Here is a 16673-nt window from a genome sequence, read left to right as displayed (position 1 = left end):
TGCATGGCAGATGCAGTATAATGTGGATAAATGTGAGGTTATCCACTTTGGTGGCAAAAACAGGAAAGTAGACTATTATCTGAATGGTAGCCGATTAGGAAAGGGGGAGATGCAACGAGACCTGGGTGTCATGGTACACCAGTCATTAAAAGTAGGCATGCAGGTGCAGCAAGCAGTGAAGAAGGCGAATGGTATGTTAGCATTCATAGCAAAAGGATTTGAGTATAGGAGCAGGGAGGTTCTACTGCAGTTGTACAGGGTCTTGGTGAGACCACACCTGGAGTATTGCGTGCAGTTTTGGTCTCCTAATCTGAGGAGGGACATTCTTGCCATGGAGGGAGTACAGAGAAGGTTCACCAGACTGATTCCTGGGATGTCAGGACTTTCATATGAAGAAAGACTGGATAGACTCGGTTTGTACTCGCTAGAATTTACAAGATTGAGGGGGGATCTTATAGAAACTTACAAAATTCTTAAGGGGTTGGACAGGCTAGATGCAGGAAGAGTGTTCCCGATGTTGGGGAAGTCCAGAACAAGGGGTCACAGTTTAAGGATAAGGGGGAAATCTTTTAGGACCGAGATGAGGAAAACATTTTTCACACAGAGAGTGGTGAATCTCTGGAATTCTCTGCCGCAGAAGGTAGTTGAGGCCAGTTCATTGGCTATATTTAAGAGGGAGTTAGATGTGGCCCTTGTGGCTAAAGGGATCAGGGGGTATGGAGAGGAGGCAGGTACAGGATACTGAGTTGGATGATCAGCCATTATCATATTGAATGGCGGTGCAGGCTCGAAGGGCCGAATGGCCTACTCCTGCACCTATTGTCTATGTTTCTATCTGCAGTACTTTCCTACACCAAAAGCCAGCATGCAGGTGTGGCTAGTGAATAAGGAAGCAAATGGGATGTTGCTCTGTACAAGAGGATTTGAATGTATGAGTTCATGCGTCTTATTGCAATTATATCAGGCTTTGATGAGACTCCACCCAAAGTATCATGTACCGTTTTGGTATCCTCGCCTAAATAATGAGTGCATTACTATACAGGAAGTGCAATGGAGATGCACTAGACTAGTTCCAGAAAATTATTATAAGGCATGACAAGCCAGGTGCAGGGAGGATGTTTTCTCTGTCTGATGGCTCTAGAGGCAACGGTCGTGATCTCAGAATAACTGATATTAATTGAGATGAGAAGAAATTTGTTCATGCAGGTGGTAATGGATAAAATCGAGGAGTCATACAGCACGGAAGCAGGCCCTTCGGCACAACTTGCCATTGCTAACCCAGATGCTTCATCCACACTAGTCCCACCTGCCCCCGCATTGGACCCATGCCCCATTAAATGTTTCCTATTATGTACCTGTTCAGAACTCTGAAATCACCCTATCTATTCCCCTCATGATTTTATACACCTCTATGAGATCACCCATCAGCCTCCTGCAGAATAAAGTCTAGCCTTTCCATATAGCTCAGGCCTTCAAGTCCTGGAAACATCCTCGTAGATCTCTGTACTTTTTCCTGCTTAACAATATCCTTCCTATAGCAGGATGACGAAAACTGAACACAGTACCAAATGCGGCCTCACCAACATCTTGTAACATATGTGGGAGAAATTGGAGCATTGGAAGAAATCTATGTGTTCACAGAAAGAATGTGCAAACTCCACACAGATCGGGGTTGAGCCCGAGTCAGTAGAGCTGAGCCAGCAGCCATGTGGTGCATCATTGTGCCACCGTATCCAATCATTTAAAAAAAGAACTGTTAAGGCAGAGATAGATAGATTCTTGATTACTACTGGTGTCAAGGGTTATGGGGGAAAAGGCAGGCAAGTGAATGTGGTTAGGAGGGAGAGATAGATCAGCCATGATTGAATGGCAGAGTAGACTTGATGGGCTGAATGGTCTAATTCTGCTCCTATCGCATGACCTGTTTAATTTTCCGATAAATCTAAAAAACATTTAAATATTCTAGGTTTAGTGAGTTGTTCTCCATAGTTCCAACAGTTGGAACAAAACGATGCAGAGACTAACAAGTTGAAGCAAAAGTATGCAGACAGACCCCACTGTGCGCCCATTCAGGTTATGGAAATTCATGGCACAGCAGCACGGGACAGTAGTACAGCTAGTAGAGCCGCTGCCTCACTGCGCCAGAGACCTAGGTTGGACCCTGACCTCGTGTGCTGTCTATTTGGAGTATGCACCTTCTCCCTGTGACCGTGTGGGATTTCCACCGGGTGCTCTGGTTTCCTCCCACATCCCAAAGAATTGCAGATTTGTAGATTAATTGGTTTCTGTAAAATTGTCCCAAATGTGTTGGGAGTGGATGCGAAAGAAGGATTAGTGTGCCAGTGTGGACAAGTGATCGATGGTCGGTGTAGATTCGGTGGGCCGAAGGTCCTGCTTTCATGCTGTATCTCTACAGACTAAAAATAAGCTCAATTCTCATTTGTTTGGGTAATGATTTCACAAATCACTCCGCAAAAGTTTGTGATATGGAGAAAACATTGCTCTCGTGTAATTTGTTTACAGAAACAAAATCAATACAAAATTGTTTTATTAACTGGCATTTTGAAACGGGAGCAAATTACATAGATTTAAGTAATGAAAAATCGCAATACGGTCCATTTTCTAGGAATGCTATTTCCCAGAATACCGAGGCCGCTGGCAGCCACATCTATGTAAAAAAGGGATTAATTGGAATTGCTAAATTCAGTGTGAAGTCCTGGGGGTTGAAACAAGTCTAGTTGTCGGAAGAAGGGTTTCGGCCCGAAACGTCACCCTTTTCCTTCGCTCCATAGATGCTGCTGCACCCGCTGAGTTTCTCCAGCATTTTTGTGTACCTTAGTTGTCAGATGAGGTTGTGTTCCTCAAGCTTATAACAAGCATTTTTGGACTTATGTAAGAGGCTGAGGATAAAGCTGTCAGAGTGATTTCGAGATTTAAAGAGATGAACAAATGGAAGCTTAAAGTCCTTTGCAACTTAAAATATGCGTGTGACCTAAAATATTAACCTTGTTTACCTAAAAGTTCTGGAGCAACTCAGAGCATTCAGCAACATCTCTAGAGAACATGGATAGATGATGTTTCATGTCGGGTCCCTTCTTCAAACATGCCTATCCATGTTCTCCATACCTGCTGAGTTACTCCAGCACTTGTGTCTTTTTTAAGTAAAGCTACATCTGCAGTTCCTTGTGTTTAAATCTTGTTTCTCTCTTCACTAATGTTACCTGACCTGCTGAGTGATTTGAGCATTTGGTTTTAGTTTTAAATTTCCAGCATCAGTAGTTGTGGGTAGAACAAAGTTGTCGAGTAATGTACATTTAGTTTCTCCAGTGTAGAGGAGATCACATCATGAGCACCAAATGCAATACATTAAGTTGGATGAAGTGCATGTGAAACACTGCTCTACTGGAAGGATTGATTGGCTCTCTGGATGATGGGAAAGGAACAGATGAAAGTGCAGGTTTTGCACTTGCTTTGCTTGTGGATGGATCGCACAACATGTGGCCGAGGGTGTAGAAGAGTTTACTGGATCTGGGCAAAATCTCATCTCCTCTCCAGTTCACATGTTGGAGCCTGTCAGATTATGTCATTGTGTGTGGGACTACAAAGAATTCTGCCTCCCTGTGCCATCACGGGTTTAGTTTTAGGTTTATTATTATCTTATTGTCACGTGTACCGAGGTACAGTGAAAACCTTCTTTGCATGCTATCCAATCAGATCAGATAATACAATACACAAAAATACAATCGTCAAACTTGGGGATAATAAGTAATACAGTTCTCAGCATTGTAGTGCATCAGTTCCACAGACAAAGTCCAATGTCCGCTGTGGGGTAGAGGTGAATCAGACAGTACCCTAGCTTATGAAAGGACCGTTTAGAAACCTGAGATACCAGCACCTACCTGCTGGACTAATCTCTGCCATCTCCATCAATTTGCCTCTTAAACGTCAGTGAACACAGAAATGTTTTGGCAACAAGATCAATGCTGAAGCTTTCAAAGTCACTGCAAGCACTAATCATAACAAGTTTCAATGCAAAAATCCATAAAGCCTATGAATAATGCAGTTGTACTGAACAGCTGGTGATATTTCAGTGTTCATTACAAAATCTGAGAATATTTCAGTGGGAATAATTAATTGAGATATTGCATGTTTGAGGAAGCTCAATTTCTTTAGTGCCGGATTATTCCTTGTGTTCTGATATGTTTACTTATCTATCAATGGGCATTGTACTCCTCAAGGGAAGGGCAAGAAAGAAACAACACAATCCATATTCAGAGAACATATTTAATATTTGTTCCAGAAATGTAGTTAAAATTACTGACAAAGATTTCCTGATGGAATTTTATGTTTGTATCAATTTATCACTTGGCTTGTTGAGCTAGCAGATATTACTACAAAGCATCAAGGTCTTTGAATTGAGAAATATCTACCCTCCATTAAATGTAAACCACGTACCATACATTGTACATTCCAGCTATTACTGTTTCTCTTTTTGTCCTTTCGGCCTCCACTTGCTATGACAATAAGAGTATCATGTATAGGATGTCAGGTGATCAATTGTCAATTTGTATAACAAGCCACATGCAATCTTTGCAATTCTGGACAATTTATTTATTTGACTATTAGTTGCTTCCTTCTCATTTTCTGCTTTATTTTGCCCTGGGGAAAAAAACGATTCCCTGACATTCACTGAATAAGAGGAAAATAACATTGTTACAAAGAGCCTGATGATCTGATTATAAATTAGACTTGGGTCAAGATAACTTGTGAGCAAATGGCTCAAATCAAATCACTTTAGCTCCTATTTCTGCAATACTTGTAGATGGTTCTAATGTTGGCAGGTTCTAATTATGTTCTAATCTGACAAAATGTTAAGTCCACCACAAATGCTCTGGGCTTATGCATGTGATCTGCTACCCACAATGTTTGAATGTTTTTGTGCTTTATGATTTGCAGCCAGTATTTTGGCCAGATGCTTTGATTTAGTTTAGTTTAGAGATGCAGTGTGGAAACAGGCCCTTCAGCCCACACAGTCCATGCCGACCAGCGATCCCCGCACATTAACACAAGCCTACACACACTAGGGACAATATACACTTATTATACCAAGTATACGAACCTGCCAATTAACCTACAAACTGTACGTCTTTGGAGTGTGTGAGGAAACTGAAGATCTCTGAGAAAACCCACACGTACAAACTCCGTACAGACAGCGCCCGTAGTCGGGATCAAATCCGGGTCTCTGGCGCTGCAAACGCTGTAAGGCAGCAACTCTACCGCTGCGCCACTGTGCCGCACAAGATGCTCTTCCTAATTTGTCATTTATGTAAAAAGAACATGAAATGACTTTGCAAGAAGGATGGGTATTTGAAAGTGGTGGCATAATAAGAAAGGAGTTAGTGAAGCATAAAATGATCCTGGAATTTATAAATAGTGGCATGGAATACAAAAACAGTGAAGTTTTGATGAACTTGTACAAACTATCATTTGGCCAACACTGGAGTAACATGTCGAATTCAATAGGATCTGAAGACTCCTAGATGCTAGTGAAAAGATTTACTGGATTGGTTCTAGCAATGATATATTTCAACAAGGGGTTTGAGGGAAGAAGTTGAGATTATTCTATTGAGCAAAGGTTAAAAGGAGATTGGTTGGAGTTGTAACAGAACATGGAAGTGCATAAGCATGTCATTAGCATAATCCAAGGTTTAAGGATCACAGAATACTGAAATGGGGGAATACGAAGAAACCCCTATCTATAAAGTAGTTACAATCTGGAATTCACTGGCTGGAGGGGAATGGAAAACTGAATTAATCAATGTGTCCAGAGGAAATTGAATAAGCACTTGAGAGAATAATTTGCAAGGCAATTCAGAAAGTATTGGGCAACGGGACTGATGGTAAAGTTCAAAATGATGCTTTGATTTTACAGGTTATGCTGGGATGAATTGTTGTTGTTTCTATATTTTGGTTTAGGTCAAATATAGTTTGCTATTTGGTTGCAAGATTAGTTTAGAGTTTAGAGACACAGTGTGGAAACAGGCTCTTTAGCCCACCGAGTCTATGCAGACCAATGATCACCTGTGGTAGACCAAAATGCAGGAGAAACCCAGCGGGTGAGACAGCATCTACAAAGCGAAGGAATAGGTGACGTTTCAGGTCGAGACCCTTCTTCAGACTGATGTGAGGGTGGGGGGGGGGGGGGGGGGAGAAGAAAGGAAGAGGCAGAGACAGTATGCTATAGGAGAGCTGGGAGGGGAGGGAAAAGAGGGAGAAAGCAAGGACTACCTGAAATTGGAGAAGTCAATGTTCATACTGCTGGGGTGTAAACTGCCCAAGCGAAATATGAGGTGCTGCTCCTACAATTTGCGGTGGGACTCAAAAATTAGAGGAGCAGCACTTCATATTTCGCTTGGGCAGTTTACACCCCAATGGTATGAACATTGACTTCTCCAATTTTAGGTAGTCCTTGCTTTCTCCCTCTTTCCCCTCCCGTTCCCAGCTCTCCTACAGTCTACTGTCTCTGCCTCTTCCTTTCTCCTTCCCGCACACCCCCACCTCCACATCAGTGTGAAGAAGGGTCTCGACCGGAATCGTCACCTATTCTTTCGCTCCATAGACACTGCCTCACCTGCTGAGTTTCTTCAGCATTTTTGACTACCTTCGATTTTTCCTGCATCTGCAGTTCTTTCTCAAACAATGATCACCTGTGCACAAGTTCTATCCTACAAACCAGGGACAATTTACAGAGGCCAACTAATCAACAAACCTGGTTGACTACGGAGAAAACCTATGCGGTCACAGGGAGAATACACAAACTCCATATAGACCCCAAGCAAAGCTTTGATGTGCCAAAGTAGTTTATTATAACCCCGGAACAAGCAAAATGTGATATTATGTGGTTGATGTTTGGCAAATATTTCAGTATAAAGTATTTTCCTAATTACCTACTTATTTTGTGTGTGTTATTAACAATTGTTCAGACCACAAATGCTGTAAAGCCATCCTCTAATCAATTGTCTTTCTAATCAATTTCTATTAATTAAATCCAGCTGGTTAGAGCCAGTTGCGACTTCCGGGGAGAGCGCAGTGTTAAGAACTGTTGGGAGTATTTTGGACCCACTTCAAAGGGTTCCCATAATAAATTCCAATGAATCCAGATAACAATTGGTCTTGTGACATAGATGAACTCAATGGCATGGGACAAAGAATTGCACAAAATGGGTGGGGATTTGTGTACACTTCATTAGAGTGAAAACAAAGTCATTGAGGACATGTAATCTAAAAAGCCAATGCCATTAAAATAAAAAGCCTTAGTAAAAGCATCTATTTTAATAGCATGAGAGGCCATTTGCCTGTTGGGCCCATGTGGTTCCTTATAGATCAATTCCCATCACTCCCAACCCCTCTGTTTCCTCCCCATACAAGTTATGCAATCCCATTTACCTATCAGCTTCCCTTTGATTTTTTTTTACCACTTGTCTACAATTTAGTTTGCATTGTGTAGTTTGAGTGAAAATAAGATTTGCATTTAATAAATTTAATGACAGAACATTATATGAAACCATACCAAAAGTGGAGTACTTGCTATTGAGGGAGTGCAGCTTAGGTTCACTAGGTTAATTCCCAGGATGGCGGGACTGTCAAATGCTGAGAGAATAGAGCGGGTGGGCTTGTATACTCTGGAATTTAGAAGGATGAGAGGAGATCTTATTGAAACATATAAGATTATTAGGGGTTTGGACACGCTGGAGGCAGGAAACATGTTCCCGATGTTGGGGGAGTCCAGAACCAGGGGCCACAGTTTAAGAATAAGGGGTAAGCCATTTAGAACGGAGATAAGGAAACATTTTTTCACACAGTTGTGAATCTGTTGAATTCTCTGCCGCAAAGGGCGGTGGAGGCCGATTCTCTGGATACTTTCAAGAGAGAGCTAGATAGGGCTCTTAAAAATGGCAGAGTCAAGGTATATGAGGAGAAGGCAGGAACTGATTGTGGACGATCAGCCATGATCACATTGAATGGCGGTGCTGGCTCGAAGGGCCGAATGACCTACTCCTGCAACAATTGTCTATTGTGAAAATATTTCAAATCATAATATTGTGTAGTATGTGTCAAACTCCTGCAAGTGGGAAGGTGACTATGATTATTTTATCTGTTTTTCTGATGTTGCTTGAGGGATAATATAGATCAGGACACACCTCCTCTTCCAGATGAAGAGAACCGCCAGGGTTGATTGAAGAGTCAGCACTTTCAGCTGTGTGGCATTCTTTGCTACCGAAGTACGAGGTCAGTTAACAATTTAGAGCTCCAGTCACGGGAGATGAATTCAAACCCAGGCTCTTCACAATGTGAGCGGCTAACGGTATTTAAAATTCTGTCATTAAATATTCTAAATGCAACTTAGTTAAAGGTAGTTGACTGTTGTAAGAGGAAGATATATTATGACTGAATTATTGCCGGCAGGAACTTGATCTAGGACTTTGAACAATGAGGTGACACAACCTGCATAGCACTTGGATTCTGTATTGTCAATTTTGAATTGCAGGTAGTAGGGAAGAAAGTGATTCGGGGAGCGAGTTGGTTCTCTAGACACTGGCACTGGTAATCTCACAAAAGTAATGAAAATTGAATGTGCGTTCAACTGATATATACCAATTGCATTACTAGCCTGTGTTGCTCAATTCACCACACCCACATCAGTGCCTCGAGCAGTCTTATGCTACTTTCTTTCTACTATGAGGCATCCATATCTCAAAGCTTTCACAACTGCTTATCGTCTGTTTGTCGCATGGCTATAGCTGGTGCCATCTCCTCCTTGCTCTCATTTGCTTGCCCCGCTCTGCACAAGTTCTTTGCATTCCCTTTCCCATGCAAGATAAACTTAGTGTATTTTTGAATTGGTGATGCAATAATGTATTCTATGACTCATGATGTAGTAATGTTGCCCATAACTGGGTACAATCGGTGATGGGACAGAAACTGTCAAAATGATAGCTTAATATTTAAGCCTCCACCTTGCATCCCTCTTCACCTTTGATTTACATTGTACCATTTGGTGTGGCTCAATCATATTGACTTAGGATTTGCAAGCTACAGTTGGTATGAAAATGCTCTTCATATTCCCATCATCTAACTGCAATGCAGTTTTCCAGGACTCAGAAATTGCAATTGTAGCTGCAACAGGTGCCAGCCAGCTGTCAGTGAGTTCATCTGCATGGGATTGCAGACACCTTCCACACTATTGTGGTCAGTCAGCATTGATCTTCCTAATATCCTGAGTGCCTAGGTTTTCTGAAAGGCCATCTCCTCCTTGCCCTCAGTTGCTTGCCCCGCTCTGCACAAGTTCTTGGCATTCCCGTAACCACGTGCTAGAAATAAAAAAGCCAAGGTAGATAAAAGTGCTGGAGAAACTCAGCGGGTGCAGCAGCATCTATGGAGCGAAGGAAATAGGCAACATTTCGGGCCGAAATTTAAGACAAAAGTGCTGGAGAAACTCAGCGGGTGCAGCAGCATCTATGGAGCGAAGGAAATAGGCAACGTTTCGGGCCGAAACCCTCAAGGAAATAGGCAACGTTTCGAGCTGAAACCCGGAAGGGTTTCGGCCCGAAACGTTGCCTATTTCCTTCGCTCCATAGATGCTGCTGCACCCGCTGAGTTTCTCCAGCACTTTTGTCTAACTTCGATTTTCCAGCATCTGCAGTTCCTTCTTAAACAATAAAAAAAGCCACCCATGTCCTCCTGTCTGCACCCAAATATCAAAAATGGTACAGCTAAAAGTCCTTTAGTGATTGCGAAAAGTGTGGAACTAATAAAAATGTAACCATCTCCGGATAGCTTCCAATATTTGAGGAGCTACAGCAAGAAATCAACCAAAACTAAACTGAGTTGATGTTCGGCAACAATATTGTATTCACATTACAACTTTTAAAATATAATGAAACATCATATAATCCAAAAAAGTATGCCTCGAATTTGACCAGAGTCTTGGACAATTATGTCATCTTTAAGATGTATCTGAAAGAGAATTAAGAGGCAAGACAGCTTATGGACTTCCAAAGTTTAATACATTGATAGCTGAAACTAAGGCCATCAATGGAGTGCTTACATCTGGGAATGAACGGGTCCAGAATTAAAGGGCAGTATCCCAGTGGAGAACAGGGGCAAAGTTTAAAGGAGACTAGACTAAGTGGGACCCGTTGGGTCCCAGTCACACGGGTGGCACTGAAATGAGGGGACTATGCATAAACACTGCCGTCATTTCTACATGGTGGAACCCAAATGTATAAAAAATGACCTTTATTAAAATCTGACAATGTGCACTTTAACCACGTGATATTTTTCTATTACAAATATCAAATTATGGAGTACAAAGGTAAATAAATAAATGATGGGTCTTTGTCCCAAACATTATGGAAGGCATTGTATATCCAACTCTCTCTTAAATACATCCAGTAAATTGGCCTCCACTGCCTTCTGTGGCAGAGAACCACAGATTCACAACTCTCTGGGTGAAAATGTTTTTCCTCATCTCAGTCCTAAATGGCCTACCCCCTATTCTTAAACTGTGACCCCTGGTTCTGGACTCCCCCAACATCAGGAACATTTTTCCTGCATCTAGCCTGTCCAATCCCTAAATAATTTAATATGTCTCAATAAGATTCCCTCTCATCCTTCTAAATTCCAGTGAATATAAGCCCAGTTGATCCATTCTTTTATAATATGCCTGTCCCTCCATCGTGAGAATAAACCTATTTAAGAGGCTTCAGGATAGGCATTTTGATATGCAGGGAATGGATGTATACAGATTATGTGAGAGTTGAGTTTGGCATCATGTTTGGCACAGACGTTATGGGCTGAAGGGCCTACACCTGTGCTGTACTGTTCTATGTATGTAAAGTAGGTAAGGATTGTAAAGAAGATTTAAAGTGTTTAAAAACTGACAGAGGATGGAGAAAATAAACCAAGATTAAATGACCCAGAGGAAGGAATTAGCAAAAGTAAATGTTGATTCCTTTGGTTGTCAACAAGGGGAAATGCGGTAACGGTAGAGGCTTCCAATGCTTGTTTCTGAAGCAAATAATCAGAACAAGTCATTTTAGATGCAGTCCTGTGTATCTGCCAAATAGGGAGCTAGTTTCCAGAAGACATTTGACAAAGTGGCTCTTTACAGGTTAATGACTTGGATGAAAGGATGGAGTACATTGCAGCTCCATTTTCTGCCAGTATGGAAATTGGGAAGAAAGTTGTGAAGAGGACACCATCTATTAAAGGTTAAATGAGTGATTAAAAGTTTGACTGGGCGTAATATGGTGAAATATAAGCTTATCCACTTTAGAGCAGATACAAAAGAAGAATATTGTGTCCATGGAGTGTGTTGGAATGTAAAACCATAGAAAATAGGTGTAGGAGTAGGCCATTTGGTCCTTCGAGCCAGCACCGCCATTCAATATGATCATGGCTGATCATCCAAAATCAGTACCCCGTTCCGAATTTTTCCCCCATATCCTATACAGCTATACAGATGGATCCAGCAGTTTTTGTATAGGAAATACATGGTCACCCTGCTGGTACAGTAAGCAATTAGTATAGTGAATTTAACATTAGCCTTTGTTGCAAAGGTAACAACGTACAAAAGTAAGGAAAAAGGTGCTGAAGGAACTCAACTGGTCAGGCAGACTGATGGGGGGGGGGGGGGGAGGGGAGGGAGAAACTGGAAACGAGAGGTGAAGGTTGAGCAAAGGCTGGTATGTGATAAGTAGATGAAGGTGGTGGGGGGGCAGGTGTGTGTAGTAAGTTCCAAAGACTGGAGGTAAAAAGGAGACAAAGGTTGTTGGATAAGGAGAGAAGGCCAGTGAAATGTGAAGCGGGATGGAGGGATTTGGGTGGAAGCCTTTTCCAGCAGTCGGATGAATTGTCCCGACCCGAAACATCATCCGTCCATTCCCTCCGCAGATACTGCCTGAGTTTCTCTAGCACTTCGTTCTTTGCTCAAGATTCCAGCATCTACAGTCTTTTGTGTCACCCTGTTGCCACATGAGTGTTTGTGCACTGCAGTCGCCATTTTAGCATTATAATGTCGTGCTCCTGTAGAGTTCCAAAAATGATTCCCTTATCCAATGTAATGCTGGCAACAATTTCTTTCCTGTGGATTTGTCTCCTTTAGGTCAACTTTAGTTCCATACAGTTTAATTAAAATAGCTGAAATCGCAAGTTGGTCATGTGGAATAGTCTGCACCCAATTTATTTGTGGAATATATTTTGGGCTTTCGAGGAATATCACTGGTTAGTCAATAATGTGTTCATCGCAACAGGTTGTTGGCATTATACTGTACTTTCTGTGGGGGGAAAAAAAGCCTTGTGCATAATAAATGTATTTGGTATATAATTAATTGATACTCTAAATATTGCCCATGTACATATGGACAAGTTATTAGTTTAGAATCTCATATGAAGGATAACACCATTGACAATGCAGTGTTCCCGTTGTATTCCACTGCTCTGTCACCCAGCTTGTATTCAGATCCTTCAATGACCCTTTCAGTAAAGAAAGTGTGTTCTTTGATATTGGGGGGGGGGGGGGGGGAATCTGATGGAGGAAACAGGCACTCTTCAACTTTTTTTAAGACTGAGATTGATAATTGTTTTCAGAGATCATAGGATTTGATACGTCAAATGTGGTCCGATTCAGTTGCAGAACAGAGACTGTTATTTTTAACATCTGGAGACCATCTGCTCCATTGCATACGCAAGGCTAATGCCTCTTAGCTATACAACTGTAATATAGTGAGTCCCACTGTTTCCTCTAAAGAGACTCGAGATAAGTAGACTCCAGGTTTAATTTCTTTCTAGGTTTTGCAATAAGATAAAATTGTGCAGATTGCTGGTGGGGCAGCAAAAAAAAAAGATGACCTCACCTAAAATATTTTTTTACAAGTATTTTAGTCCGGAAGCAGGTGGATGAATTTAGACCAGATGCTTTTGATGGTCCATTGTGTATGTACTCTTGGTAGAGGTTGGTTCATATACGTTAATAATTTGGAAAATTCTTTGTTATAAATCTTCACATCCTGTGTTGATAGCAGCAACAATGCATGCCATGTAATCACAGCTATAGTAACTGTTGTAGAATAGTTTTTTTTTTTCCTTAGGCCTGTGAACGTGCATATTTTCAGTTTATGAAAATTGTTTATTAAATCTTCAGCCTGAAGAAATTAAAAATGTAGAAAAGAGGAAATGAAAAAGCAAGGAGTGCAGCAGTTATTGTTGCTGACCAAGTAATCCAAAAGCCAGTGAATAGAGACAAGGTTTTAAATTCCACTTGGCAGCTGCAGAATGTAAATTCAGTGAATTATGTATTCTGGAATAAATAATTAGTAAGAGATAAAGGCATCTACAAATATAGCATGTTAAAACCCCATCCTGAGACAAGTGTGCTTTAGGGAAATGAATACCTGATCATATCCGGTGTGGCCTGTATGCAAGTCCTGACTGAACAATACGGTTGACTCATAACTGCTTTTAGGAATGGAATAGCAAGCCATCATAGGATAGTGAGAATAGCAATGCTTGGTCATTAAATTACAATGTAGTCAGAGCTGCTTGAATTTGGAAAATACGTTTAACATTAGAAAGCTAAAATTAAATAAAAAGGCCAGAAATGAATAGCAAGTCAGCATTAATTAGTTTTGAGATCCAGACATGACTGGAAAGCCCACATCTGTACAGACTTTCTGCTGAATGATTATTTGTGCAATTTTGTCACCACTTGAATCATTACAGAGTGTATTAATCACACAGTCCTGCTGCAAGACTGGGTCAGGGTTTAAACGTAGGCAAACCTGGAGGACATTAGTGAATTCATTATTTAATTTACAAAGATTATTTTATGTTAAATGAATTCTCATACAAATATATTTTGTGTACCACAGGCAGCAAAGGAAACCGTGCTGTGGGATGTGAAGCTTTTCCAATTGATCAACTGACGACAAGGTAACTAGGTATTTCTAGGCACCAGGTGCAGAAGGTTTGTGTGCACATTGAGATATATTTCTGTGTCTGTGCTATGTAGTATTTGCTATGTCCTCTCGTCTTGCATTGGAGCTCATCCTAAACATTCCTGCTGTACTCCATTCACCAAACAGCCATGTGCTTATTTAGACAGCAATTTAGTTAAGCAATTCTAAAACTTTATTTTCATATCTCCAAGTGGTTCACCCTATCCTTTCTCCTAATCCCTTTCAATCCTCTGTTAACTTGATTCTTCACCATCATTTGGGTTTTCTGAGCATTGTTCAACTGAGGCCAACTCCACTCAACTGTCTTAACCATTCTTATAACAAATGATTTGACGTATCCTTTGGTCATCTGCCCTAATGGCTCTATGAAATGTTATTAGTGCTCTGGAGGTACGTTGAGTCACTGTACCAAGTTATAATTGAAATTGTCTGTCAATAAACGATGATTCTTTATCGCTGATCATCTTTTATTTTGTTCGTGATGAAAGCTGACTATAAAGGACATGCATTTGGACACATTTTTGTTTTTGGGTGTTATGATGTGTCTCCCATATTCGCTTGATGCAAGAATGGTTTAAAACTTCCTCTTCATATCAAGCTTTCCGTATAACACATTTTATAAAATAAATTTTTTAAAGATTGAAAATGAAATAAACTGCAGATGCAGGAAAGCGGAAGTGCTAGATACTCATCAACTTACAGCTTCTCTGGAAAAAGGAAACTGCAAATGCAACTATATTTGGCAGTCTTTTTTTATGTTTACTTTCTGTTTCCATAAAAGAGCAGCAAAGTTACTGCTTCAGGCCAAAGGCTCATCATTGGAACAAAAGGGTCTTTGACCTGAAATATTAACTCTGTTTCTCTTTGCTGACTTGCTCCCAGCATCTTCTTTTTTTATTGACCCTGACTGAATGGCTTGGTGGTCTATTTAAAGCGTGGGGAAGTATATGCCACATTATTGTGGGTTTGCAATCACATGAGTGTTAGTCAAGGCAGTTTTCCTTCCATGAAGTGTGTCAATGAACCAGATTGATTTTTATGACAACAAACAATCTACTGGAGGAACTGGGCAAAGTCGAGCAGCATCTGTAGAGGGAAAGCAATGGTTGACATTGCAGGTCAAGACCTGCATCATTCCTCAGCCCCATAGGTGTTCAACCCATCGAGTTCCTCCAGCAGATTGTTTCTTTGTTGTTCTAGATTCTAGCAATCTCTTGTGTCTCTGGATTTATTATTGACAGTCTTAATTTCACAATCATTGTTATTAATACTGACTGTTTCAGTCCAAGGTTTATTTATTGAAAGCACCCAAATAGAGGAGAGTGAGAGTTTGCTGTAGGTTATTGGAAGGAAGGGGGGAATTTAAAAAAAAGTTAGATGAGCTACTGCGGATGCATTCACAGTAGAATCTGATCTCCATTTGTTGGAAATAAGCTCTTGGAATTACTGGTGATCTCTGCATTACAAACTTCTCTTTCTATCCATCAACATCCCACTGATCAGTTCCAGACTGAATGAGAGACCTTCTTTCTTCCCGGGATCTTGCTGAACCACAGCACCTTCCACCACAGAGTCGTCAAAAATGTGTTTGAACAAGTCTTGGTGCTGCTTGAATCACTGTGTGCAAAGGGTGGGGAACTTGTTTTCTATGAGAGCTTGGCAACGAAATGAGGGACTCTCTTGAATGTTGGCAGAGTGATTGTACGATGAGAGGATTGGTGGTTGGTACACATCTCCTCTGAGGAATTCGCCTTCCAAACCAAACACATAAAAACGAGCAGTTGCCAAATTTGAGAAGCCTAGGAACAACGTGTGCATAAAGAGCTGAAGTAGAAGTACTTATAAATAGCTGAATTATGCAATTGTGAAGAAGGCAGCACCGCCTAACTCAGGGTGGTGCTTGTCATAGACCAGGTGATTGAATGTGATTGTAGTGAAAGTTATGGTAGTTTATTCTTAACTATAGTTTGTCTTGAAGATCAAGCGGAGAGAGTGTACTAGAATTGGGAAACCATCAATGATATACTGTTTAGATTGGAGGTGCAGTGTGGAAACAGGCCCACCGAGTCCACGCCAACCAACGATCATCTGTACACAGGTTCTACCCCAACACACAAGGGACAATTTACAGAAGCCAATTAACCTGCAAGTCAACTGGAGCACCCAGAGAAGACCCACTATGTCACAGGGAGAATGTACAAACTCAGTACAGACAGTACCTATCATCAGGATTGAACCTGGATCTCTGGCACTGTAAGGCAGCAACTCTACCACTACGCCACCGTACCGACCAACTCTACCAATGCGTACTTTAATGTATCTAGGTAAACACCATGCCTCTAGCTCCCAACATCTCATAAAACTACAACATAGTGTCCCAACTTACATACTCAATGCCCTGACTGCTAAAGGCCAGTGGGGCAAAAGCCTTCTTCACCATCCTCCCCACCTGTGACACCACTTTCAGGGAAGTATGTACGTTCTCAGTGCTTCAGTTCAACAACCCTCCCCTGGGCCCTACTGTTTACTATGAGTCCTACCCTGGTTAAATGTCCCAAAATGCAATTCCTTGCATTCACCATCTGAATAAGTAAGTAAGTTTATTGGCCAAGTATTCACATACAAGGAATTTGCCTTGGTGCTCTGCCCACAAGT

The 16673-nt window shown here is 41.2% G+C and overlaps 1 protein-coding gene across 2 annotated transcripts in view; it reads left to right on the top strand.

The window, feature by feature from the left end:
* Window positions 1-16673, top strand: part of pacsin2 (protein kinase C and casein kinase substrate in neurons 2) — a 60428-nt gene that overhangs the window by 4973 nt on the left and 38782 nt on the right. For both annotated transcript variants that reach the window (XM_033037493.1, XM_033037492.1), the window contains exon 2: window positions 13932-13992. The gene's annotated coding sequence lies outside the window, so the exon portion shown is untranslated. The remainder of the gene's footprint in view (window positions 1-13931; window positions 13993-16673) is intronic.

The sequence above is a fragment of the Amblyraja radiata genome, chromosome 19 (genome assembly GCF_010909765.2).
Source record: "Amblyraja radiata isolate CabotCenter1 chromosome 19, sAmbRad1.1.pri, whole genome shotgun sequence".
Taxonomy (NCBI): Eukaryota; Metazoa; Chordata; class Chondrichthyes; order Rajiformes; family Rajidae; genus Amblyraja; species Amblyraja radiata.
This window is presented reverse-complemented; position numbering and strand designations above follow the sequence as displayed.